At 41.5% G+C, this 24,672-nt stretch overlaps 1 protein-coding gene across 1 annotated transcript in view; it reads left to right on the top strand.

Moving 5' to 3' along the window:
* The window catches only part of BMP6 (bone morphogenetic protein 6), an 87,505-nt gene that overhangs the window by 37,126 nt on the left and 25,707 nt on the right, over window positions 1-24,672 (top strand). The gene's annotated exons all lie outside the window — the stretch shown is intronic.

The raw sequence follows: 24,672 nt of genomic DNA, 5'->3' as shown, positions 1-24,672 counted from the left end.
AGCTGAGCTCTTTGTCATTGTCTTTTGAGCTGTTGAAACGTGTTAGAGAGAAACCCGTGAGAATTTGCACTGTGAAGCTGTTTTTTGCCTGGTTGGGTGTGAGTGCTTCTTAAAGAGAAGCAAATCCAGATGAAGGGAAAATTATTTCCTCTTTACCATGTTTTAGGAATAAATTTCATCTTCAGCTGCACCTGTGTTGCAATTACTTCCATGGCAGAAGGGGACAGAATTTAGGCTTTGATGCTGATCTACTAGGAGACAAGGTTCAAATGGATTTTTCCCAGTCACATGTTGCGTGCGTATTTATTTTTTCTAATATACTCATCAGTAGTTTTAAGAAATGGCTGAAAAGGCCCAGAATGTAAGTATATTGTTTTATTACTGTTGTTCAGGCAATTCAGAGTAAAACACTCTATGAATTTTGAAAGAGGCAAAATAAGTAGTAGGACTTTGTACCTCACTACCCTTCCACAGTTGCTCTGTATATTGACTGCAGTAATGAAGTAAAAACACAAAGATAGTCACCTCCCTGGAGTGGTTTCTAATTTGCAAGCAGAATTTACGGGGGGTGCATTGTTCAGGAAACTTATTTTCTCTATGGCAGATACTGCAAGCACGTTTATGAAATGATGTGTTGCTGAGAATAATCCCTTGTATTTTGACAGTGGCTTCTGAAACCCCCTACCTAGTTCGAGGATTATCTTAATCTGGATCAAGAGATGCAGAGATTTTGTAGGAGGCAAATGTATTTAGGGGTGTTTTACGTACTTCATGCAGCTAAAGAGCCATCATGGACAAATTTTGCTGATATCCTAATTACAGTGAGTACCCAAAACGAGTAAGGGTAGATGCTGTGATTGGACTGTGTATTTAATCGTCTGATATGAATGAATATTGCTAACAGGGTCTCTCTTCTGTCTATGACCATCCTGGCAGCACTCTGCCATGCATGTGGGGAAATAAATCTGTGACAGAAAAAACAGGGAAGCAGCACCTGGGCATGCTGTTATGTTATGTTATGAGGTGTTCTTGTTCAGAGTAGGCATGGGAAGGTAGTGGGATCTGTTCAGAGACCTCTCTGTTGCTGCTTTCTCTAACCTCCACAGTTCAGAGTTCCTATCCTGAGGATGTGGCCAAAATATTAGGTCACTAGTACATGAAAGATGATTATGAGGAGCATGGCAAGACACAAATGATATGGGGAGGTTTGAAGGCGAGTAGCCTTTCACATTAGCTAGTATGAACTGGGGGGTTTTGCTCATAAAGCATAGCCAGTCAGCAGGTGGGATGGATGGCATTCAAAGATGCTCTCAAAGTAGTTTTGTATTCTTTCTGTCAGGGCAGGAAGCAGACCTTTTCTGTCAGTAAAATTTTATTGAAGAAAGAGCCTTGTTCCAGCTGGTGACAGGGGCAGCATCATCCCTCAAGTAATTGTTTCCACCACAAAAGGGATTTTGTGTCAAAGGAGCCTGACCCGATTCATCAGGTGGGTGAGGGGCTCCTTTAATTGGTCTGAAATTATGATTTCGATGATAGACATGGAGAGCAATGAAGTTAGGCTTGGCTAATTGCAGCCTTTCTGAGCAGCAATTAACATGTCAGAGATGTAGTTATGCTTGAGGGAAATGCTGATACTTTCCTTGCCTCCTATTTAAAAAAAAACAAAAACAAAACAACAAAACCACAAATGAAAGTCTCCTGTAAACTAATGCAAACAATCTGGTAATGCTTGGGAACCTGTTTGTCAGTGGTGTGACCCGATGGCTATAAAATGGGCTGCCAGCAGCTCTAGCTTTGCTCTTACTGAAAGCAGAGGGGATCACGCTGTGTGTATGAGCCTTGCTAATGCCCTGGCAGCTGTAAGAATTGCCAAGTCTATAAAAGCAGCTTATCTCCTGAGGAGGAGAGCCTTTCACCAGCCCCCTCCAAAATCAGACAGATTAACTTCCTAAGAAATGGAGAGTTATTCTGCCCCAAACCTACTCTGCTCATTCAAGCTAATCTCTGGAGGGCTGAAAGGCCTCTTGTCTGTGATTGGAATCATATGATAAAGCCTTGCTTGCTTTCTCTTTTATTGTGCCAAAAAGTTTTTCTTGCTTTTGATCTAGCTGAGAGCTGAAGTAGCTTTTAGTCTGTTTATGTGTCATGCGGAGCATTTTGAGACAAGAATTTTGGGTCTGTCTCTGGGTTTCTGGCATGGTATGTCCTCATACCCCATGTGGTGCTCTCAGGCATCAGCTGTACCTTCCCCTGCCTCGTGATGGTTAAGAGCACCTCCCAGGGAGCTTTTCCACTGAACCCCTGGGACAGAATGCTGACTAAACAGGGGTAAAGTTATCTCCATTTGCAGATTGTATTCTGTAGGCTGAGAAGGAGAGAATGTCACAAGAAATTGTGATCACTCCTCTCCTGTGTCCTGGCCCCATGCTGGGGAATGACACTTGTGTCTTCTGCTCTGCTCAGGCATGACCTGTAAAAATACTGTTAGTAAACACTGAACTGCACTAGCTGCATAGTAATCAAGAGATGTAATGAAGAATCTTTGCCCCACTCTTCTCTGTGATCTCCTAATCCTTGCCTGATGAACACCAAGTTTACTTCTGAAGAGGCCTAACTTTGGCATAGATGTGTGAAGGCTATAAATGTTGTGAGGTTTTTTTCCCAAAAAAAGACTAACTTTCCACTTTATTAAATGCTTGAGAGTCTTTTACATCAAAAATCTGTTACAGATTTTTTCCTAAGAACAAGCACTCTTTCCTCCTCCCACACAAAAAAAAAGTCCCAAGGAAAAAAAGAAATCTTTCCAATGTTCAATACATCAGGGCTGTAAAAAGGCAACAAGCCCTGAGAGCATGGGTGACTTCTCTGCTCCCCAGGACTGGATCCTCATTGCTCTGCAGAGCCACAGTACATAGTCTTTGCTTGGACATGCTGAGATTACATTTCAGAAGGGCAGGAGAACTTCCTCCACACTCTGTTTTTAGTGCTGATGCAGAGGATGCTGAGGTGTCGCCCATGCTGCTGCAGCCGTGGGTGTCTGTTGTTGCAACCTTCCCCTCTTGGCATGAAGAACTGCATTGGGAGGTTTGTGGCAGAGCCAGAGTGTGCTAATGCTTGGCTGGTGCTGGGGGAAGCTGAGGGCCATGATGTGGGCTACAGACTACCCCCAACAGCTGCTTGCTCTGCTTGCTCTGTGCTTTCCCGGGGTGCAGGAGATTGGTACCACTCCTGCTTTGTTTACTGCCAGCTGGGATTGAGGGTCCTGGGAAATACTTGTCCCTGAAAGTCCTGATGGGAGAAAGAAAAGAGGAATTGCAGGACATGTGGTTAGTTGAGCACTTAATAATTTGGGAACATCAAGGCAGACTCACAGACTCTCTTCTGATAAGATGAAACACTCTAAACTGTGTCAAAAATGAAGCTTCCAAAAACATCTGAATTTGGATCATGGCTCAGACCTTGGCTCCCTCCTGACCTTGTGTAAATCATGTAATTTCCCCTAAGAAACATAAGGGACCTTGCCCTTTGAACCTGTGGTTCTTGGCTCATCCCTTTTCTGGCTTTCCTGTTCAACTCCTGGAAGCCATTCTTGTTTGCTGTCAGGTTGGGGAACTGACTGCTCCATCTTCTCCTTGCAGAGCAATGAGAGAAGAGTCATTCATTAGTCTAGAAGCTGGTTTCTGTCGCAACAAAGTTTTTGCCTTCCTCATTTTTTGGCTTGCTTTGCTGGTCCAAAGTCTGAATGACAGTTAAAAGCCTGCCTAGCTAATGTCACATGAGGAACAGAACATTTTGGAGTAATGGAGGGAGGGTTGATATGGTTTTCCTGAATCCTGGAGACATGTGATGTTTTGGGCAGGGGAGCCTCTTATCACTCACTGAGCATCCTGAAACTCCTCTCTATATCAGGAGAAGAGCAGAGCAGCTGCCTCGCTCACTTTGTTTGAAAGAAACAAAAATACTTTTTGCACATAGTCTGTACTATGCTGCATGCACATATTTGTACCATCCAAAAGCATTGTTTTATTTAAAAACCTTTGTTATTTCCCATTAATTGATCAGAAATACAGTAACCAGCATCACTTCAACTGTGCTTTGCTCCTTCATCGTTTCTCTGAAGGATGCTTTGGTGGTTGTGTTGGTGGAAACTGTCACTGAGGGCTTTCCTTTATTTTTTTCTTTCTGTGATGATTATAAAAACTTGATGTTTCTTAAACCACCTGTGATATTTAGTGCCCTATTGTTTTCCTGCTTTGCAAGAGGAAGGGAGAGATGTATATTTTCCTTTACAACAAACTGGCTTTTGTCAGATGTTGACTCACTTGTTGAGTTGGACTGCCACACATGGGCTCATTGTAAATGTCCAACAATGTGTAGCTCATGCCTCATGTTTTTTGAATTTTGAAATCATATACTGATATACAGGCATGAGAAAGGCTCTGGATCCATTCAGTACAGGTGAGATTGTTATCTAGACAGTGATTAGCTTGAATAGGAGACTGGACTTAAATGTTTCCCTATGATAACTTTACAGAGTTCAGACATTAAGATGCTGATGTTGGGGGTTGTTTTTTTTTTTTTTGTTTTTTTTTTGCATCACCCAGGTTGCTTTTCTTCTCACAGCTTATCTCTGTTTTAAATAGTTCAAAATAGATGGCATTTTAATTATACAGATGGATCAGATACTTTGGAATTAAGCCAGCTCTTTCCCAGCGAGGGTCATGCTGAAATTTTCATGTAAAGAGAAGGACTATGAATCAATTACTTAGGACTTCATTATGACGAAAGAAAACAAACATGGCATCAACAGTGAGTTTAGCAGCCTTTGTTTCAAAAAGGAACTTGCAGAACCATTTAAGGCAAAATAGAATCCCAGAGAGAAGTATCAAAGGGTTCAAATGAGAGCATAAAATACTGTACAATGAAAAATGTCACAAGAGCTTCAATGCCTTAGATATGTATGTGAAAAATTTCAGGCTGAGCCTTCCCACACTACGGGAGGTCATCAAATAAAGCAGAGCTAGCTCTGTTTATCTCCAGTCAAAGCGACACATGACTTCATTTGGGTTTTAGTCTCATTACTGCTGAAGTGTGAGGTGTCAGGTTAAAAAGACTACACGCTTTTCACCCCTAGGGATTGCTCTGTTTTAATGGGTCAGGTCAACACTATGGCTCATAACATTTCAAACGATTAATGTTTAATACATTTTAAACTGAAGTCCTTGAGAATACAAAATTAACCCTGTGGACGTCTGTGTTTGGGACTTGGTATTCAACTGTTTCAAGGAATATAGTGTGCTATTACTGCTGGCAGTGGAGGGCTGAAACAAAGCCAGAAGAACATATTTTTTTCAAACCCTATTGTTCTTCACAGAGTGGTCCTGGCAGTCTCTGTTCTCTTGCATCCTCAAAGGTTGCCAGGATGAATTACATTACACAAACATGTCAGTCTTGAGCTATGAGAGGAGAGTAAGTGTCCAACCTAAGTCAAGCAAGAAAGTGCTGTTACTTCTCAACTGGGAGTTTCCCATTTCTGACTTTACCTTCTACATTCCTTCTGTCATATACTGAAACTGAAAAAAAAACTGAAAAAAAAACCCCAATTGAACAAAACCAAACCAGACAAAACAAAACAAACAAACAAAAAAAACCCCAACAAAAACAAAAAAAAAACCAACAACATCCCCCAAACAAACAAAACCAAAGCCCCCAAAAGCCCTTACCCAGAAGGGTGAAGGTTGCCATTTCTATTGCCATCTTAGTGGCAAAAAAATAGGTGATGATGGAGTGCCCTCCTAATGCCCACAGTTTAAAAACCTTCCATGAACTTTTCCAAGATACCACACAGTATCTCTGGTGACTTCTGGCATTGTTAATGTAGTAGATAAATGTAGATGTCTAAAATGAGTAGCTAAAAGAAAGTGATGTCTTCTTCTACCTTGTCAGGAATATCACTTTTGGTGATGGTTTATCATTCCTTGTTAAGCCTAAATAATTCAGGAAAGACTGGCTAAGAAACTGCTTAATATACTGCCTTTTTTGGAGTGGCATGTGGACAATTTGCCTCAGTCATAACTTTAAAGGAATGCAATAGTCTCTACAGTATAAAATCTTAAGAGGAACACATTTTTGTGGTGGTAACATTCTTCATTCAGACCTTTCCTTTAACCTAGACTACTGGCACATTTATTTCAGAAAGGCATGGATTATGTCAGTGTTGATTTTGTGGCTATGTAAAACAGTGGGAAGATGAGTTAAATTAGTGTATATTGCTTTGTGGCTTATTTTTAGTATGATTTAGTAAAAGGAATCACAATCAATTAAATGTTTCAAAATTTAAGGTCAATGTTCTTCTAGGTGTATAATCTCTCAAGGTCCTCTCACAGCTTCTGTTGTTGAATGTCAAAGGAAATATTCTGATCAGCAAGGCCTGATGGAAGGATGTTTCTAAAACAGGATTATGAATCTTGTAAATCTTTCTTTAGGAGCCTTTTTCACAATCTTGAACCTTAAGCTGGTATGTCACAATCTGTTACTCTGGACTCAGTGGAACAAATAGCTCAGTTGAGATCCTGATTTTGAATTTTTTTTTTTTTAATTTGAACATTTTTTCTTAGGAAACAGAAAGGCTTAGAAAGATGTTGATATTTCCCCCTCCCTGCCAACACTGGAGTTGTCTATTTTTATTTACTTTGAGAGGCAGGGGAAATTGGACAATTGGCTGAACCACAGTAACCAGCATCACCCGCTTCTCATTATTTCTGATGCTTCCTTAAACTTCTGAAATCTTGAGACTGTAAGGAAAGCATAGAGTCATCTTCTTCTTCTTTAATTTGAAAACCACATATAATCTGGCAAAAATTCCAGTGCTTTCAAGCAATGACAGGATATACACTCTTTTCTTTGATCCATACATTGGGAAGGGCCTCACCCCCTACCCCATCCCCACCCTCCTCCTCTTTGCAGTTTAACTTGGACTGTCAGAAGTGGTTTCAGTGTATAATCCTTTGCAGACAGAAATAGATCTACATCCCTACAAGAGCTAATTTGGCTGGCAGTCCCCAAAAAATAAAGCTTGTGGTCCTGGTTTTTGCATCCCAGCTTACCTTGCTGTGAGATGAAGCACTTTTTAGCAAATGAGCTGTCCCAAGGAAAAGTGGAGGAGCAGCTCTCAAGCTGGGAAAAGAATGCACTGTGTGGATGCTGTTTTTTCTTTGTGGTTGGGTGCAGGCAGAAAAGGATGAAAATGTGGTTCAGAAATCAAACACAGACAACCTCTGTTCTCCTTTGAGGACTGCAGAGAAAGTGTGTGTGTGCAGGAGACATTGCCGACTGCTGACCACATCCCATTCACCACCCATTAGGGATTTTCAGAGTCCACAAGCAAGCCAATGGCAAGAGACTTGTTTAGTTTTTCTTCTTTTTTTTTTTTTTAATGAGGGGCAGTTTATTGTGAGTATCTATTCTAAGCTTTTGCAGCTGGTGAATTGGGTTTATATCTGAACTTGAGGCTGTATCTGAGCTGGGATGGAGTGGGAAAGGTTCCATAGACAAAGAATAGGGAGTTTATTCTGGGCATTTGCAAGTTCTTCCTGGGGATTTAAACTATTTGTAGATCTAAACCTCAGATTCAGCTGCCCTATGGAAGGGGATTTGTCTTCTCTGTTTTCACTCCATCCCCAGCATTTTGAGTACAGTAGCATAAAGCTTTCAAAATACTGCACTGAATAGTCTCAGTCTTAAAAGGCTTTATTTCAAAGAGTGGTTGGCTAAGTCTAGACAAGTGGCTTAACCTCATTCAACTCCAACACATCATATGTTTCTAACTCACTTAAAACTTGCAGTTAGAAGTTAAGCTGTATCCTCCTGGGATCTGGGCTGGTGCTTCCAGCCCATGTCCTGGCACTCCAGCATGCCAGGGGCTTGCACCAAGTTGGCAGAGCACTGGCACCTCCCAATCACCCTGAGTTTGCATGAACACTGCTGTGGCCAGTCAAACTTCTGGAAACAGGCTCTAGCATCAATCCTCTCATTAGCCTTGATCACATGTAAAAGAGGCTAAAATTCGCGTTTTCACACTCAGAGGATTTTGTCAGCTTTAGAAATTCTATTTTATGTGCTTTCCAGCTGGGTTTGTATATATCATAAAAGCCTTTTCTCCCTTGTTCCATTAATCAAAGCTAAATCTAACATGCAGAGGAAGTTCATGTTTCCAAAATTCTTAGTCCCTTGATGAACCTCTGTGCTTGGTAAGAAAAAGCTAGGTCCTTGCCACTGCTCTCCTGGTCAATGTGCTGGGGACTACTGAGGAACCAGTAACTTGTTTCCCTCTCTGACTTTTCAGGTTCTTGAGAGAGAAGCACACATCCTCTCCTTCCAGTGTCTCACCAGTGGTCTCTGACAATGCAGTATGCAAACATCCTGGTCCATGTAGCTAGAACAAAGGAAGGACTTAACATGATGTGAATTTAGTTTCCTAACAATTGTCTTGACCTCTTATTTGAGAGGCAAGAGAAGTGGATGGGGTGTATGTGCCACAGAGGTCCTTCTCCCTTCCTGATGTAGGCAAGTGTCTGTTGCTGGAGCTAATGTAGCACTTTGTGTGGATACGAAGCCATGGCCCTCCCTAGATGATAACTGGTGGAATGGAGGACCTGAGGCCTTCATGGTGTGGGTGCAAACTCAACAGACAAGAAAATAGTGAATTTGAACATCTGTGTAGACCTACCTACTGCCAGTCTCTCATCACCCGAATGAAGGCAAGCATTTATACCCCATCCCACTACTGCCGGTACTGAGTGTTTGTGAGAGAGGAAGGGCTCACACACTTGGAAGGAAGCAACTCGGTTGGAGGGTGGAAAACCCACATGCCAACAATGTTTTATGAGTCATGGCAAAGGTGCAGCCAGCGGGCAGGAGAAAGAAGCATAAGAGCTGCAGTTTATCCATGATTATCCTATTACATATGTTGATCAAATAAGAAGGAGAGTTTCATTCCTTTATTAATGCACTTACCATGGTACTTGGCGATGCCATCTGCCTCAGAGCCCTTTCGCGGCTATAAAACACAGTTATATCTACAGGAAAATTTAGGAAATGGCCTGAAAACACATTTTTTACACTGTAACATTTGCAACCTGATGAAAGTTTACCAAGTGCCTGGATGTATACTAAATAAGCAGTGGAGAGTAGATTTTTAGGAGTTAAAATAGCTGTTGAGCAAGGTAGATTATGCAGTGTTTGATCATGTATTTTCTAGTCTTTCTGAATGTCTGCTCCTGTACCTTGTGATGTGGATGCTATTTTCTGCAAATGCAAACTTTTTTTACAGTTTTCTGCTATCTATAGGAATGCGAAATGAGCTCCAAATATATGGAAACTTTCTATTACCTACATAGACCAAAAAGCAGATGTTAGTCTTGAGTTGGTGGAGGTGAACAGCCAAATAAAGTTCAGCCAATTTTATTGGGAAATGAGGAAAATCAAGTAGCATATTTTCCACCATTAAATTGCCTTGCTTCTCCATCATGCTACTGGTATTAAAATATAGATTTGCTATGGGTGCCAGCAAAATATTTCATCTTGTAGAAAGAAGAGCATTGTAAGGGAAGCTGCAAAATAATTTACATTCTGGTTTTCCAGGTTTTTCCAAGGTCTCTATTGGGGGGAAAAAAAGCAAAAAAAAAAGCAAAGTGCAGTCAGTAAAATAACTTGGAGAGAAGCGTTTTTTTCTGGGAAGGGGTTTTCACAAGTCTCTTAACAATGGCTTAAGAATGGAAAAAGGTTTTTATGAGTCTTTACCTACCCCTTGCAGTTTTGTGAAAGGTGTGGCTATTCCAGCACTTGAATAACTTGTCCTAAAGAGCTTTTAATTGGGGCACTGTTTTGATTGCAGTTCTTCAGATAACTCAGGAGTGTCAGGCATGGTTTTGGTTGAGCCTTCTAGCTCAAACCAGAAGGGCCAAGGCTGTCTGTGTTTCTGATAATTGCTTCAGCTCAGCTGAATTCTTTGTGAATTACCAGGAATGGCTTAAGTGTACTTTTGGATTCTACCTGATAAAGCAGCAACTTCTATGAAACTGGGTCAGGTTTCCTCTTTCTCTTAGTTTGCTCTGCCCTCTATTGAGGTGACATTAGGCCATTTGTATATTTCCATCTAGCGATTTGTATTTTCTTACAAGTTTTTACGTACTGTTAGCATGAAACCTTTTGCTTCAGTGAAATATGATTTCAGTGGTTTTGGTTCAGTTTGGGATGTTTTGGTTCCAGTCTGACATTAAAGAGCATCCATTTGGAAGCGTTGAGGTTTTGGAAATGGAAGCTCCATTTCTAGCCCTCTGATAACTCCAGGATCCCAAGACCCCTGGGTGTGTTCCTATGACATTCATCATTTAATGCTTCCCTGTAAGGCATCTGAGCTGTGATGGTAGCCATAAAGTTTGTAAAGTGTTTCAAATTGGAATATAAATAAGAAATATTTGTTCCTCATTGAGTAACATTCCCTGTTGATTGTTGAAAGCTCTGTTTTTCAGTTATGTGGAATTCAAGCAAGACCATAACTTTCCTTGCAAATGTGGCTGCATTTGAAAGAGGTTCTGAGGGGCAGTTTCTTGCTGTTGCTTAATGCATGAACTTGTAGTATTTGAACTTGTAAGCTGTATCTCCTTGGACAAGGTATGAAAGGTAGGGATAGAAGGAATATTTGTTGTATTCTGAATATGACATATCAGTCCAAAAGACTTTTGATTCAGCCCATGCTGGTTATGTAAGAGTATACAGCCTTTCAGAAACTTCTAGTTTTAAGAAGAAAACTATTCCATGTCAGAAAATAAAAGATTAAAACTGCATATAGAAGAAATTTGAAGTCTTTGAAGAAGAATATAGTGAAAATACATCCCAAAGCTTTATCTGAGCTGTACAGAAGTGCAGCTTTAGCCTCTACTGCTGTTCTGCATGCAGGACATCAAGAATATGGAGCACAGAATGTTAACTGGAACATTGGCTATTTGTATCTAACAGCAGGTTGTAAGTGTTAAGGCATTGAACTATTGCATTCATGGTTCTCTTTATTTTAAAAAAGCAAAACTTTTTTTTTATTCAAAGGGAATTGGCATGTACTGGATTCCACACTTATACATGTACTAGTTGGGGAAGTTTATCAGTGTACATTTTGCTGTTAGCAATGTAACCAAAACTAAAAACCTTAGCAAATCCAGCTAAACTCACATTTATTTATGGATAGACTAGATAATATTTCTCCCTTCGATCCATTCTGAAAGCAGAATTCACATTTGACTGTCTCTTCAAAGCCTTTCAATCACTCTTTCTTCTGTGTGCAGAGTACAGTTGACTCCTTTATGAAATATTACATAGTCTTACTGTTCAGATACCTGACTAAAAACCTTGATGTTTGTGCTTTGTAACCCCATGGTACCCAAACAGGACTGGTCTGTGACAGACTGAGCCAAACCAAACATCTGAGTGTAGCAAATCACAGGGGATAATAACCTTATCTCAATGTTAGTTATCAGGTCAGTGCCCATGCTCTGAGCTGTTTTGGGTGAGATGCAGCTTGGGCTGGTCCTACGACAAACAATGCATTGGATGCAGGGCAGCCATCCCAGCTGCTGCTGCTCTGCTGAAGAAACAGCAGAAAGGCAGTGGCAGAGGAAAGAAACTTTTCATAAAATTGAGCTAGATGTATGAGGCTAAAATAGTTACTCAAAAAGGTTTGTATCATTTTTGCTGTTGTTGAGTATCAAGGCATTTTTGTATAGAGAATAAAATCTTGCCTTTAAAAAACATTTCTTCCCGCTGAAAAAACTTACTGTGCTTTCTGTTTTGGTTTTCCCTAGTAGAAAAAAAATATATTTCAGATTCCAAAATATTAAAAGCATAATTATGAGAAAAGCATTTATTATGGAAATACTTATTAGAAAATATTTTGTCTTTGCCAGGATTTTTTTAGATCCCCAGCCTTATCTCAGTGCCTACAGTGGAAGCTGAGAGCTCTGTTTAACCCAGCCTCTTTCTGGCTTAGCGTAAAGCAGAGTTACTCAAGTTATTGATATTTTCCACATGGTAAAGGCAGAAACTTTTCTTTTCATCCCATAGAAAAAGTTTTCTAATACTGGTTGGAAAGACCTTCTAATACTTTGAATGGATGCTATCCTCAGTAAGATAAACCTTCTATCTAAAATATTTTCCATCTCAGATTTTCCTCTGATGGAAAGATATCGAGTGATTCTTTCCATGCATTTGAGTATCAGAGAGAAAAAGAATGTTGCTACAAGCTCTTCAGGATCTTGAAATACAAAGGCGACATTGTTCAGGTTAGGGTTGTTTTTTTTGGTTTTTTTATAATGTCTTCAGATGAAAAGTGTGGGTCAGAAAGAATCTGGAAGGTTATATACATCAACACCTCACCAAGACATCAAGCATGTGGAATTCAATATTGCAGTGATTATGCTTAAAATAATGCTCAAAAGAATTCTCCTCAGCTACCCAAACAAGTGCACATATATGAGGTAGTCACAGGTCTTCAGAAAACAAACAAAAAAGTCCACCAAATAATCCCTTCTTGAGTTGGTCTATTTCCTGTAATTTTCTAACTAGCATACAGTAGCCAGATTCTGTGGTCTAGACTGCTTTGTTCTGCAGTTTTTTTTTTCTCAGGGATTTACAAACCACAGAGAGTTGGAATGATCAGAATAAATATTTGCTTATGCACCTACTGATTGGAGCTTTCAAAGTCCCCAATCTTGTTACAACACACGTGTGAGCATTAGCATTCATATAGGTTTCGCAAATATAAGGGGTTTCCTCTCTACCCACTTCTCCCCTCCCCAATTTCAGTTTCATGGAGACAACACTTTAAATGTGGTGTGTTTTTCTGTTGGTATCTCACAGTGTTTTCTGCCTGGCAATAATCTGAGACTGTTACTGTACAAGAGAGCACATTTTTTAGAATCCTTTTTATCCCCCTCCCATAATATCAAGCATATTATTACTCATCTTGGAGCACTTCATCACTGCTGTTTCTGAGTTGGAGATTTCTCCAAGTATGATAGCAGCTGCAGCTAATAACATCAATTATATAACACTGAGGTTCCTGTTCCCCTATTTTGACTGGAGGAAGTTCTTCACTAGGACATGCCATATAATTAATTGCCTTTTTCTCTGCATGCAAACATTATAAAAGCTTTAGTCTTGCTGTGTCTATGAGAGAATAGCCCTAAAAAGATTCACTTGCTGAAGCCACAACCTTACTTGTTAGGGTGGCTTAGTGTGCAGGAGAGAAAAAGATTCAGTAAACTTGCATTTAAAAAGTCTGGTGCTTTTCAACTCTCCCCACTGTCTATGTGTTTGTAAAAAGTGTGCTTTGATGTGCTAACCTGATCCAAACTTTCTTATGGCTGATGGTTTTCTTATTAAAACACAAATAAAAACTGAGTAGGTATGGCAGCTGTCTCCATGGAGTCTTGTTAATGCTGTCAGATACATTGCATTGCCCTCCTGCTATAACTTGAAAAATTCTTTAAAGGACTTAAGGAAAAAAAAAGTAATTTTTTAACCAATGTGCCTAAAGTCATAAACTAAAATAAATAGTCACAAACTAAATCATAAACTGAGTCATAAACTAGAATCTGTGTCTGGGTAATTTAGTTGTTGACAACATTAAAAAACACTTCAGGCACAACAAAAGATAAAAGATGTATTTTAAGAAGACATTTGTTGTAGGCATTTATTTAAATTGATTTCTCTCTATATATTTATGTATACTCAAGTTTGAAAGAGTTTTGATGTTTTTCTCCAAGGTTGGCATGCGACCAGTCGAGCAAGAGAGGAGGGCATTACTAAGAGAGAAGAGCGGAAAAATAAAATCAGTGATGACAAGGCTGGATTGGGTGGGGCAGAGAAATGCTGGGATAGCCAAACAGCCAGGACATGATTGCAAGCAGTGAAGATATAGAAGCCAAATGTCTAAAAATTAATTTGTGGGCAAGCAGCTCTGCTGAAAATTTTAACATATTCTCTTTTATTTAATTTTAAATTCTGTCTCCAGGAACCTGATAACTTACAGAAAAAGGGCAAGATAAACTGAAAGCCAGAAATGCCAACATACCAGGTTGCTTTTTTAAACCACTGAAGTTTATTAATTTCCTATTTGTTAACTTGAGACCTTTTGGAGTCAATTTATGAGCTATTACTTTAAGAACATTTATAGACAACTTTTGATTTTTAAATGCCTAGAGCCCAAGGATTGCTTTGGGTATTTGGTGAAAGTGAAGGGGGAGGGGGGGAGAAAGGGGAGGAAAAAAAAAGTAGTACTTGGCAAAGTCTGTCCCTTTTCCTGCTGGATGTTTTTCAGGTGAACTACCCAGCTATGCTACTGTATGTAAGTCAGGCCAACTATGTGGAACTAAGGATTATTCCACAAATACCCTTTTAATAGTTCTTTTAATGGTGCTTTTCCTCAAGTCTTACTTTTTTCCTAGGATTCCCTACCCTGCCTGGGAGTCTCCCATCATTCCCAAAGCATTGCATCTCCTTGGCCTTTCCCCCGGGCTGGGTACTGTGCTCTGCAGCTGGGAATAGGAGCTGTGTCCCCCGCAGGCCCGGCGCAGGGCTGCCGCCACTGATGGCTTTATCAGATGGACAGAGACATTCCAAGTATGCTTCTGGTCACTGTGGGATATGGGAATATAAAAAAATAATGAAAAGGAAGGCTTAGACCAAAGCTGTTAATCAAACCAGCCGTTTTTGTCAAGGCTTTTTTTTTTTTCCTCCTAATTTCTGTTCTTAAGGAGTGAAATTCTTTACTCGTAAGCAGACTGCTAAAGCTGTGTGATGTCATTTTCTTTTCTTTTTAAGGCTGTGTTTTGAGCAGCTGAAAGCTGCAGGTTAGGTAAAACTATTAATGACCATTTTTTGACCTCTGCTCCAACCGCCCACAGCGGCTGCAAATTTTTAAACGTCTGACGGCTGCTTGGCTCTCCGCAGCATCATTATGTTGGTTGACAGCAGATGAGGTTTCAGAGGTAAAAAATTCACTTCCCAAATTGCACCCTGCTGGCATGGCCAGTAGACAGATTAAAAAATGGGAGTTCAGTGGAATGGTAGGGCAGGAGATCTCGATTTTTATGAGCAAGGCATGGCAAGAGTTCCCTCCGGTTCTCTCTGGCTGTGTGCATGGTGGGGGCAAATCATGACACAGGGGTAGTGTGGGGAGAGTGCTTTGCAAGATGTTACTGCCTCAGAAAGAGGAACACTTCACATTGCTGTAAGGGCTGTAAAATATTCTAGGATTTCTGGGGGGCTTTTTCAGTTTTCTTGGTTGCTGCTCTTGAGCACTTCCCAGATGTGTTAGGATTGCACAGTGAGCAGCTTCACGGCCCTCCTGCCTTTGCTGGAGAAGGCTGTGGAAGTGGTGAGACTTTCCTTTGCCTTCCTCCATCCTTCTTTGCCCATCCTCTCTCTTTGCCAGCTTCCTGGGCCTGAGAGAGTCTTGCCTGAACCTTCATGGAACCTGTCAGGATGACCAGGACAGAAGGATAGGGAGGAAGGTGTGATAAATAAGAAGGGTGGCAAGAGAAATATTGGGTTTAGCAAAGGTACTCTGGTATTTCTGCGTAGATCAATGTCATACAAGGCACTGTTTCTTCCACTTGGCACAGGGAGTTGTCCTAATGCTGTGGTGGTGTTCAACACCAGTGGTGGTTGAGAATCTCCCATCCCAGGGACACGTTGGAACCCCTTTCTCTGGATCAGTGTGCCAAGCTAGCACATAGTGAATGGATGCATTGAAGGGAGGTTCACTTACAAACCGTGCTGTTCCTTGGACAAATATACATAGCCAGGAGTAATAGTCTTTAAAACACTTCATTGTTTCTTCAGGCACTTCAGGCATTCGCTCTCTTCAGTCTTCAGAGCTGTAGCATCTTCTTGCCTTGACTGTCACAAAGAGTGTTTGCTTTGTAGTCATGTTAAAGGTTGGGAATTTCTGGGGTCTCCAGACCATGATTTTACTCTTTTTATCCCTGCGACCACTTTCTGCCCTTCTTAGGGGCAGTGCTTCCTCCTTTCTTGTATCTTCTGTTCTCTGGCTCATGTCAAGTCTGGTGTCCCTCATGCTGTCTCACAGAGTGCCCTGCCCATTCCCCAAAGCCCATGCTCTTTGGTGGTCTTTTGGCTGGATGCTGCTTAATTCAGTCATTTGAAATTAGAGCCCCATGTAAAATGCTAAATACTGAACAATAAGTGAGGCAACAGCATTTCGTGGTATCAGCTGGAGTCACAAGCGTGTCAGCAATGGCCATGCCCTTACAGTGGTGGTGTAGTCTCCAGGACAGCCTGACAACCTCTGGAGCAGGGCTGAATTCTTCTGTGTAGCTGAGTCTTGAGTGCTGGATTAATCTTTTCCAAAAATTAATAAATGCTCTGGACAGTATTTTTATGGGGAGTGATTGCATTGTGCTCTGGAGATATCTTTCTCAGCTGGGCTATTAAATGAAAAGCTGAAACCTGCCTGTGATGCCAAGAGATGAGTGCTCAACAAAATGAAAACTTGCATCTTAGATTGCAAACATTCATCTGTTGCCTGCTTTCCTACTTGCTGCTGGTTGATTCACAGTCGTACCAACAAACATAAAACTTCACCTGCAAGAAAAACAGAGAGGGTAATGCCCATAAATTAAAAAAAACTTCCCCACTTTGCACAACCTGTATTTTGAAATTTAGCTCAAACTTGCAACTGAATTGGTCTGTCTTGCCTTAAATTCCTGCAGAAGGACAGATAATTCTGAGAGATGGTGTGAGATGACTATGCCACTTAAAAAATTCTGAAAATATTTCCAGACCTAGTCTGTGCACCCAGGGCAGCTGTGCTTCCAGGGAGCTGCGTGCCAGTGGCTGTGCCAGCAGGAAATGCAGCGTGACCTGTGGCAAACCTGGAGGGTGGGAAACGCTGTGAGAAGATTTCTGCGGGCAGCTCTGAGTGTCCCAGGCAGTTGCTGTGTGGGTATGAACACAGGAGACAATGCTGAGCCAAGGAAGCAAGCCCGAGCAGTAGGAGAATTCCCTTCCCATCATGTGCACAGCTGCAGAGCACTTCTGATCGTGTCTCTGTGCTGATGGGCTGGCAGCATCAGCTTCTCCCCTCCTGCAACCTGGCAGTGCATGCATGAAGCCTGGCTGTGAAATAGAAATGCTTTTTGAAAACCATAATATTATTTTAATCACAAATTATTTGGAAATGAAATACAGAAATAGCTTCAGATCACTCCTTCCAGAGGAGTGTTTTTGCAGTCAGAGTCTTTATCAGCTTCTCAGTGGGAACTGCATTAATATTGCCACAAAAATGCAAACAGTAGTGCCTTTGATAAAGCAGTTTGGCATCTCTTAAGCAAAAAGATGTTTTGTTTTCCTAAGATACAGCACTGTTTGCAGTGCAGGGACCTGCCATATGTGCCAGCATATGGAAAGAAAACACCAGCTTTGTTAACATTTGTGTTGGGAAGCTGTGGGGAAGGAACGAAGGAGGCGGCTGTGGAAGCAGTTGCAAAGCAGTCTCTGTTATTTCAAGGGGGACAGCCCAGGAAGCCCAAAAGTGAGTGCTGGTGGCAGAGGTGCTGGTGGCCTGCAGTCAGCCTCCTGGCTTAGCTGCCCCCTCAGCAGTTTGCCAAGAGCTCTCCTTCACCTCAGTTTTGCTTTAGCTTTTCCCATCATGTGCTAGAGCAAGGTCCCCACTGCTGCTTCTTCCCATTGCAAAATGGAAAAGCTTTACTGGCCATACAGTAGGCATCTTTGTGAAAATGTGAAAATGCCTTTTTAGTACTTTCTGGTGTCCCATGGGTATTATGGATTTGATTAGGGCATTATTTTGATTTTTAGACTGCCTTTGGTTCAAGAATCCTGAAAGGAAGTTGTTGTGCAACTATTTTAATCTGATTTTACAAGCTGATTCCAGCTTGATTCCCAGCACAAAGAAACAAAGAAGAGCTCAGTTGCATTTTTCATCCCAAAGTAAAAACCCCTCCTCCTTTGAAGATCTTCTGTAGAGTGTTATGTTTAGAGAGAGATTTGGTATTGTTTAAATTTAATCTCCATAATTACATTGGGATTGGATTAATGATGGGTTATTTTCTGAGTCATTATTTTCTGGCACAGTCAGCTGTTGAGCATAAAGCCAGGTCTTCTTTGACTGTAAACTGGCATCACTCCACCAAAGCCAGTGGAATAATTCCACTTTATATTGTGTCAGCCCAGATGTGATATTAGAGCTGTTTTGAAGAAAGCATCCTTTTAGAGTTTGTTGGCCTTGAATCTTCATATAATTGTAAAGGTGTCTGGGCATTAACTTAAAACTGCATTAGATTTATGGTTGCACAGCTGGTTGTTGTGTCTAACCCACCTCAGCTGGACCCAGAGGGATCAGCAAATGGTGCAATGCCAAACTGAACTGTAGGAATCTTGACCTTTTTTTATGTTTAAAAACTGCCTTTTATCCCTGTGGATGTAGGACAAGTTCATCAGGGAGTTCCGGCAAACTTTTACATGCTCTTATTCATTAGATCAAACCTTGGTCAGTTTGTTTGGGATACTGTACTGAAAATCCAGGGGAGATGTCTGAGAAGCAGAGGGACTGCTTCTTTTTGGAATTAGTTATTTTTGCTCATTCTGCTTTTCAGAAATGGGTGAATGGGGAGGGGGCAATTTGGGAAGATCTGTCATGTACAAAAGCAGCAGCAGGAGCGATAAGCAGTGGGCATGATGTGGGTGATGAATCCCTCATCATGACTGGGGTAAACAAAAGAAACAGTCATTTTCAGGAGATTCTAGGAGGCTGTGTAGAGTTGCTGTGTTTGCAGAAGGTAGTTGAAGCTGCTGGGCTGAGACCAAGTTGGGAAGAAATTATCTCCTCACCTCTTGTGCATGTTGGGCAGGGAAGGGTTTGCTTTCAGACCTTGTATTTTAATGTCTCATCTGAGTTTCTTATCTTTTAAAGAATTGTCCTACTCACCACCTGTGAAATGGCTTGTTAATAAATCATAGTTTTGAAAAGGGGAAGGTTTTGCTTTCTTTTGGGTCTTTACAGTAAAGAGGGAGTGATCAGTCCTGTCCATAAGCTGTAGTGGATTTAGGATGTCACTGCAGTGGGATGGACCACTTATCTCTTTATCTTGGTGCCCAAGTGACAGTGGCACACATTGTATACATGGAAGTGTGAAAAACAGGCAGCAGTGATCCTTTTCTGAGGCATGCTCACTACTTTCTAGAGACATCTGCTTTTGCTGCTGACCTGCTCTTGAACCTGCAGGTACACCTAGAGCAATGTAACTTCTGTTTCCTTGTTAAACAGCAGAAAGTACCTGTAAAGCCTCTTAGTCTTCTCTCCTTCCTATCTGAAGATATTAAAGTGGTGCATTGTGCTCTTTGGGTTGTACTCTGCAGTTTTTAGAACAGTGTTTAGGAAATGCTGCTTATTTTAAGAAGAAATGTCAGCTTTAATCTTTAACAGTAACAATGCTTCTGCAGTTGTGATCATCTGTCAGAGATTTGGGACTGTTCGGGAGACTTGGTATCTTTTTTTAGATTGACCTGATGGATTTGGAAAACACAAACAAGCCTTCAGGCACATTGTGGGCATCTCTTCAGAGTAAAAAGAATGCACTGCAGACCCCATCCATGTAGATCCACTGTGAAACAGAAGGCGAGTTGTAAGACCCAAATGAAGACTGAGTCTTGCTCTAAAGCTGGACATCCCTCAGTTTGGGTGTACAAACCTCCATTCTTACTCTCTTTTTCTTCAAAAGAAGCAACTTGCAACTGTGGACCAAGATCAAGGAGGGGGGATTTAAGCTTACATAAGTTTTGTTCTGTGCAAGCTATTGTCTGCCAATATTAAAGAAATTCTGGTGATGCCACTGTAGGTTCACAGCATTAGATCAGTCACATATGTACATGGTCCATTTATTAGAGGGGACTGTTGGAGCTTTAGTAATGCTTAAAGCATTTGAAGCATAATACACTGCTTCATTGCTCCAGATGTGATAAATGCTGTTGACTTAGAGCAGAAATTGGTGATGTAATACAGAGGAATTGCCTTTGTGCTGATTATGTAGATGTGGTGGTGAATCTCCTGTTAGCAATTCCAGTTTTCAGATGTTTTCTCATTTTATTTGGGAGTGGGTCACATGTAAAGGCTGAGAAGAAATAAATAGGAACTACTTATATTTGTTCTCAAACTGAATTCAGGAACACTTATGCAAAACTCACTTTGCATAAGCAGGCTGTGAATCCTGGCTACTTTTCCTGGAGCATGTGGCCCTGCAAACCAAGTCACCATTAAAGATCTTGATGTGCAAAAGATTCTTCGGTAGTTTCAGCTTTGCTGAGGTCAGGACAGATGCAGAATGTCCTAAATAGTCCTATCTTATTAATTTGCAACCCCTCTCCTTCCCTGTGCCCTCCAAGGCACATTGTCGTGGAAATAATAATTGTTTATATAGGAAATTTATTTTTAAGAAATTACTTTTAGAGCTCTAGGTTAGTATTTTTGGCTTTGTTTTATTAGAGTGGGAACTGGAAACTTTCTTAAGCCAGTATTTTAATTCTCACCTGAACACTTGACCTAACACTTTTCTCAGCAGCTGAGAACTGGAGAAAATCACCAGATATGATATTTGGTGCTGCTGTTCTAAGTGAAAATTGTGTTTCCTCAGGAAAGGCTCTTGACCTGTTATTTCTGCATACTGGTTTGATTTAGATCCAAAAAGAAATACTTAAAATTCCAATGCAGAAGGAGAATTTATTTCCATGGCTGACATTAGACTTATGCTTCCTTTCGTCCAAGGTGTGCCCTACACAGTCAAATGGAAGTAGGATGGTATAGTTGCCAAAATAGATGTGTTAATTTCTCAATTAATTTTTTTTTCTCTGCAGTGTTTTTAAAGTAACAAGTATGGTAAGCAGCATGCTATTTTTAAACCAGGGACATTTTGTGCTGAAATTGGCTATTGCAACACTGGGTTAGAATTAGAATACACAAAATTCAAAACCACAGTAACCCTAATTTTGCCATTCTTGCCTTTTTAACTGCTCAACAATAGTGCTGTGTTTGTATAGTATTTAAAAATATTTGTTAAGGGGAATGTAAAGAGCTACTGGCAGGCTCCTCTGTTAACTCTTTCTGCACACTCTGGCAGTCTGCTCCGAAATGGGCTCTAGTGAAAACTCAGGGATGAGTCCCATATCCAGAGCTCACACCTTCCTTTGCATTGCAAGCAAAGGAGCAGCCACCAGCCAGGATGGGGGCAGACCCCCATGGTGGAGTGGGCAGTCCCTCTGGCTCGTGATGGGCTAAAATCTGTTTGCCATCTCCTTTTCCAACTTGCCCTGATATGCGCAGGCCTGGATTTGTAACCTCCAAGGATTTACTCCAGCAAAAGAATAGTAATGTTTGGGATAATACCATCTGACCATGAAGATGAGTTTTATAGGCTGTAGTTCATGCCATGAACTCACAAAAACTGGTTCTGCCTGGCTTGGTCCTAACGTTCCAGCCAGCACTCTGGGAAAAGGTTATGGGGGCCCAACACCACTCAGGGCTTCTACCTTCCAACCTGACCCAGCTGTGAGCTGCCTGATTTTCCCTGCAAGAGCTTTGCACAGTTGGGACATTCTTATGTCCATCACCAGACGGAAATTAGCTTTGGATTTCACATCACCGGTCAGACTGACCCGAATGTATTCATGTGGAAAAAATAATAACGGGAAAGCAGCTTGAGAAATGATTTCTGCTTTTTGCTGTTGCCTTGCATTTTGGTGTGTGCTGTCTGTGTTTTGAATACAAGCTCATCCGATGCATTGTAACGCAATAGCAATCCTGACTGGGTAATCCTGGGAACCAGCAGCTTGAATCTTGCCTTTCCAAATTTTACTGTTCTAAAACTTGACTTCTTTGTTAAAAATGAAGAGTTTCCAGGGGGTAAAAAGCCCCCAGAGAAAGACTGTTGGCATTTTATATTTTTAAGCTGTCTTGCTGAATGAAAACAGTTGATTATTAACTTGATGGGGTGACAATGAGTATATAGAACTTAAATATCCCACCACTCCCACAAAGAAAAAAAAATCCACCCTCCATTGTATCATGGGAAGATACACAGCCAGAAAAACTTTCCAACTCATTAAACTTTTATACTTGCTTCATACAAGCTTAATGTAGGCTTTTTTCCATCCTGTGATGTTGTTGGGCTGCTTCTGAACTGATCCCAGTGGAGGAGGACACCATCATCTTAGCAGTATTTCTTTCTTATAACAGAAACCTGCCTTTCTTTTAACAGAATGAGCTGAATTGCTTAATCTGAAGGATTAAAAAAAGATTTCCTTGTTTGTGTGTTTCGGGTTGTTTATTCTGCCAAGCCTGATAACGAAATCAGTCTGAATGTTTCCCCCTGTAATCAGTTGAGTCAGCTTCTCTGATTGTGTGGCGTATTTGGCTAAGAACAGGGATAAAGGAAGAAAGTTTGAAAAAAACAGGAAAATACTATTGTGAATATATCAGGCAAGTAAAAACTGAGAAAGGGTAATTGGAGTCAAGCATCACACCTGCTGCTACTTGTCATGCTCTGTGGTAGTTGTTTTGGTGGGCTTTTCTTCCTCTTGTGACTTGTGTTTGATGTTTTAGGAGAGGAGTGTGGGAAAATACTGATTTAAAAGACTAGAGTTTGGTTATATCACTTTTAAACTGCATATTTTGTAGTGATGCGTGGAGGTCAGGCCACTGTAGCCAGCTTGAGGTCAGAAAGGAACAACAAAAAGTGATGTTTGGGCTCATTTTGAGCTCTGTGCTGTGTGGGACAGCTCCAGGCTCTCTCGTGCACAAGGAGAGACCATATCACATCTGGATGTAGGACAAGAGCTGGCAGGAAGCGTCAGTGACTCCTTTGCTCTCTCTGGTGTAATTTTAGCTTTCTGGCACCCTGATGGAGTTCTGTTGCTTATCCTGGTTGTGTCCTTCCCCTTGCTCTTCCTGCTTCTTCTTTATCATCCTCAGCCACGAGCCTGGGGAAAAGCCGTCTCGCTGCACCTTGCCCGTAGGTCAGCTCATCCCTGTGACAGCACGGAAGGGGGTGTGGGTTTCAGCTGGTCACTGCACCCATGAGCGAGGATGTAGTGAGTTCTAATTTGAGAGCTCTTGCTTCATATGTGTGCCTCTCCAAACCCTTGGATTTAGACATTCCCTCACCATTAATTACATCCTCTTGTCTTTTAGCAGCGAGTGAATGGGCCAAGCTGGGCACGTCCTGCTGCAAGCAGCCCAACACCGTTTCTCACTGGTTCGCTACTTACAATGTTCTCATAGTACATGATTCCTCTCTTTTGGGAGGTGCATCCTGTGGGACTCTCCTTGGGATGGGGAGGGATTAGGCAGCTCAGGTCCCATCTCAGAGGGTGTACATGCAAGTGACACCAACCAGGCCAGTATTGCTGGAATCAATCCCCACCCCCCTACAGGGGCAAAGGGAAGCCCAGATCCCCCATAACCAACAGCCAGAGAGGTAATACCTGGTGGCACTGGGATTGAGTATGTTACCATCCTTGGCTTTGGTGCCATCTCTGATGGAGATGCTGGGTGTCACAACCTCATTTCTGGAAGCCATAGAGCCCAGTCACCCTCATTTGTCTGTTGTTTGACATATGAACTGCTCAGACAGATGCAATGCAAGACTAACAAAATTGGCAGCGGTATCTGACTCTGACAGCAGTTTGAGAATTTGCCTGTTTGCCTTGGGGCAGCCCTTAACATGGCATTCCCCAGTGTGGTGTCCCACAGAATGCTTGGCAGCAGTCATGCAGAGGTGAAAAGATTTCCAGGTGAGCTTCAAAGAGAAGGATGTGACTAACTGTCTCACAGGGAGCCAGGACGTGGACCCAGCCAGATGAGGCAGCTCACATGGAAGGGCTGCCAAAAGAAAGGGAGAGGATATATGAAACTGTGACTGGAGAACGAGGAGGAACAGGCAATTGGGCAAGGTGGAGGGGAAAGTCTCCATGGGCTGTTTCCAGCAGCTGGAAGATGTCTGTTCTTCAGGGAGGTAACCTGTGGGTAAAGTGCCGAACCTCAGGCACGCTGGCTGTCATTCCTGGCTCTGCCACAAGCCTCCGCTGCCTGTCCTTGGACAAGTCACTCTCCTGGTGACTCAGTATCCCAGCTGGAGAACAGGCATTGCTGCTTACCTCATGGGGATGTTGTGAGAGTAGGCTCGTGGACGCCTTTGCAGTCTGATGTATTAAATGGGGGCAGAGGGGAACAACAAAAAGTGACCACAAAGACAAACATTAAAAGGGATCTGTTGTTCCTTTGCTGCCTGTGCACGTAATCATGTCCCTAATGATAATGTAATGGTGACTTATTCATCACTGACATCCACTCCTTCAGTTCCACTGGTGGGAACGGCTTTTTGTTTTTACTTTTTGTCCCCTCAGGCTTGTAAAGATGTAATTTTGTATGTTTATATAATATGTTAATGTTTTAAGCCATTTCTAGTAGAAAATTAGAAAAAATAACAAACAATTAATCAAAGTCAGACTAAACTGAGATGTAATCAAGTAATACAAGAGTGGGACTGGAAGCAGAGTTTGCAAAGAGAGCCTCAAACAGAGAAAATG

Source organism: Molothrus aeneus, chromosome 1 (assembly GCF_037042795.1).
Source record: "Molothrus aeneus isolate 106 chromosome 1, BPBGC_Maene_1.0, whole genome shotgun sequence".
Taxonomy (NCBI): Eukaryota; Metazoa; Chordata; class Aves; order Passeriformes; family Icteridae; genus Molothrus; species Molothrus aeneus.
The sequence above is the reverse complement of the archived record's forward strand: the minus strand, read 5'-3'. Positions and strand labels throughout refer to the sequence as shown.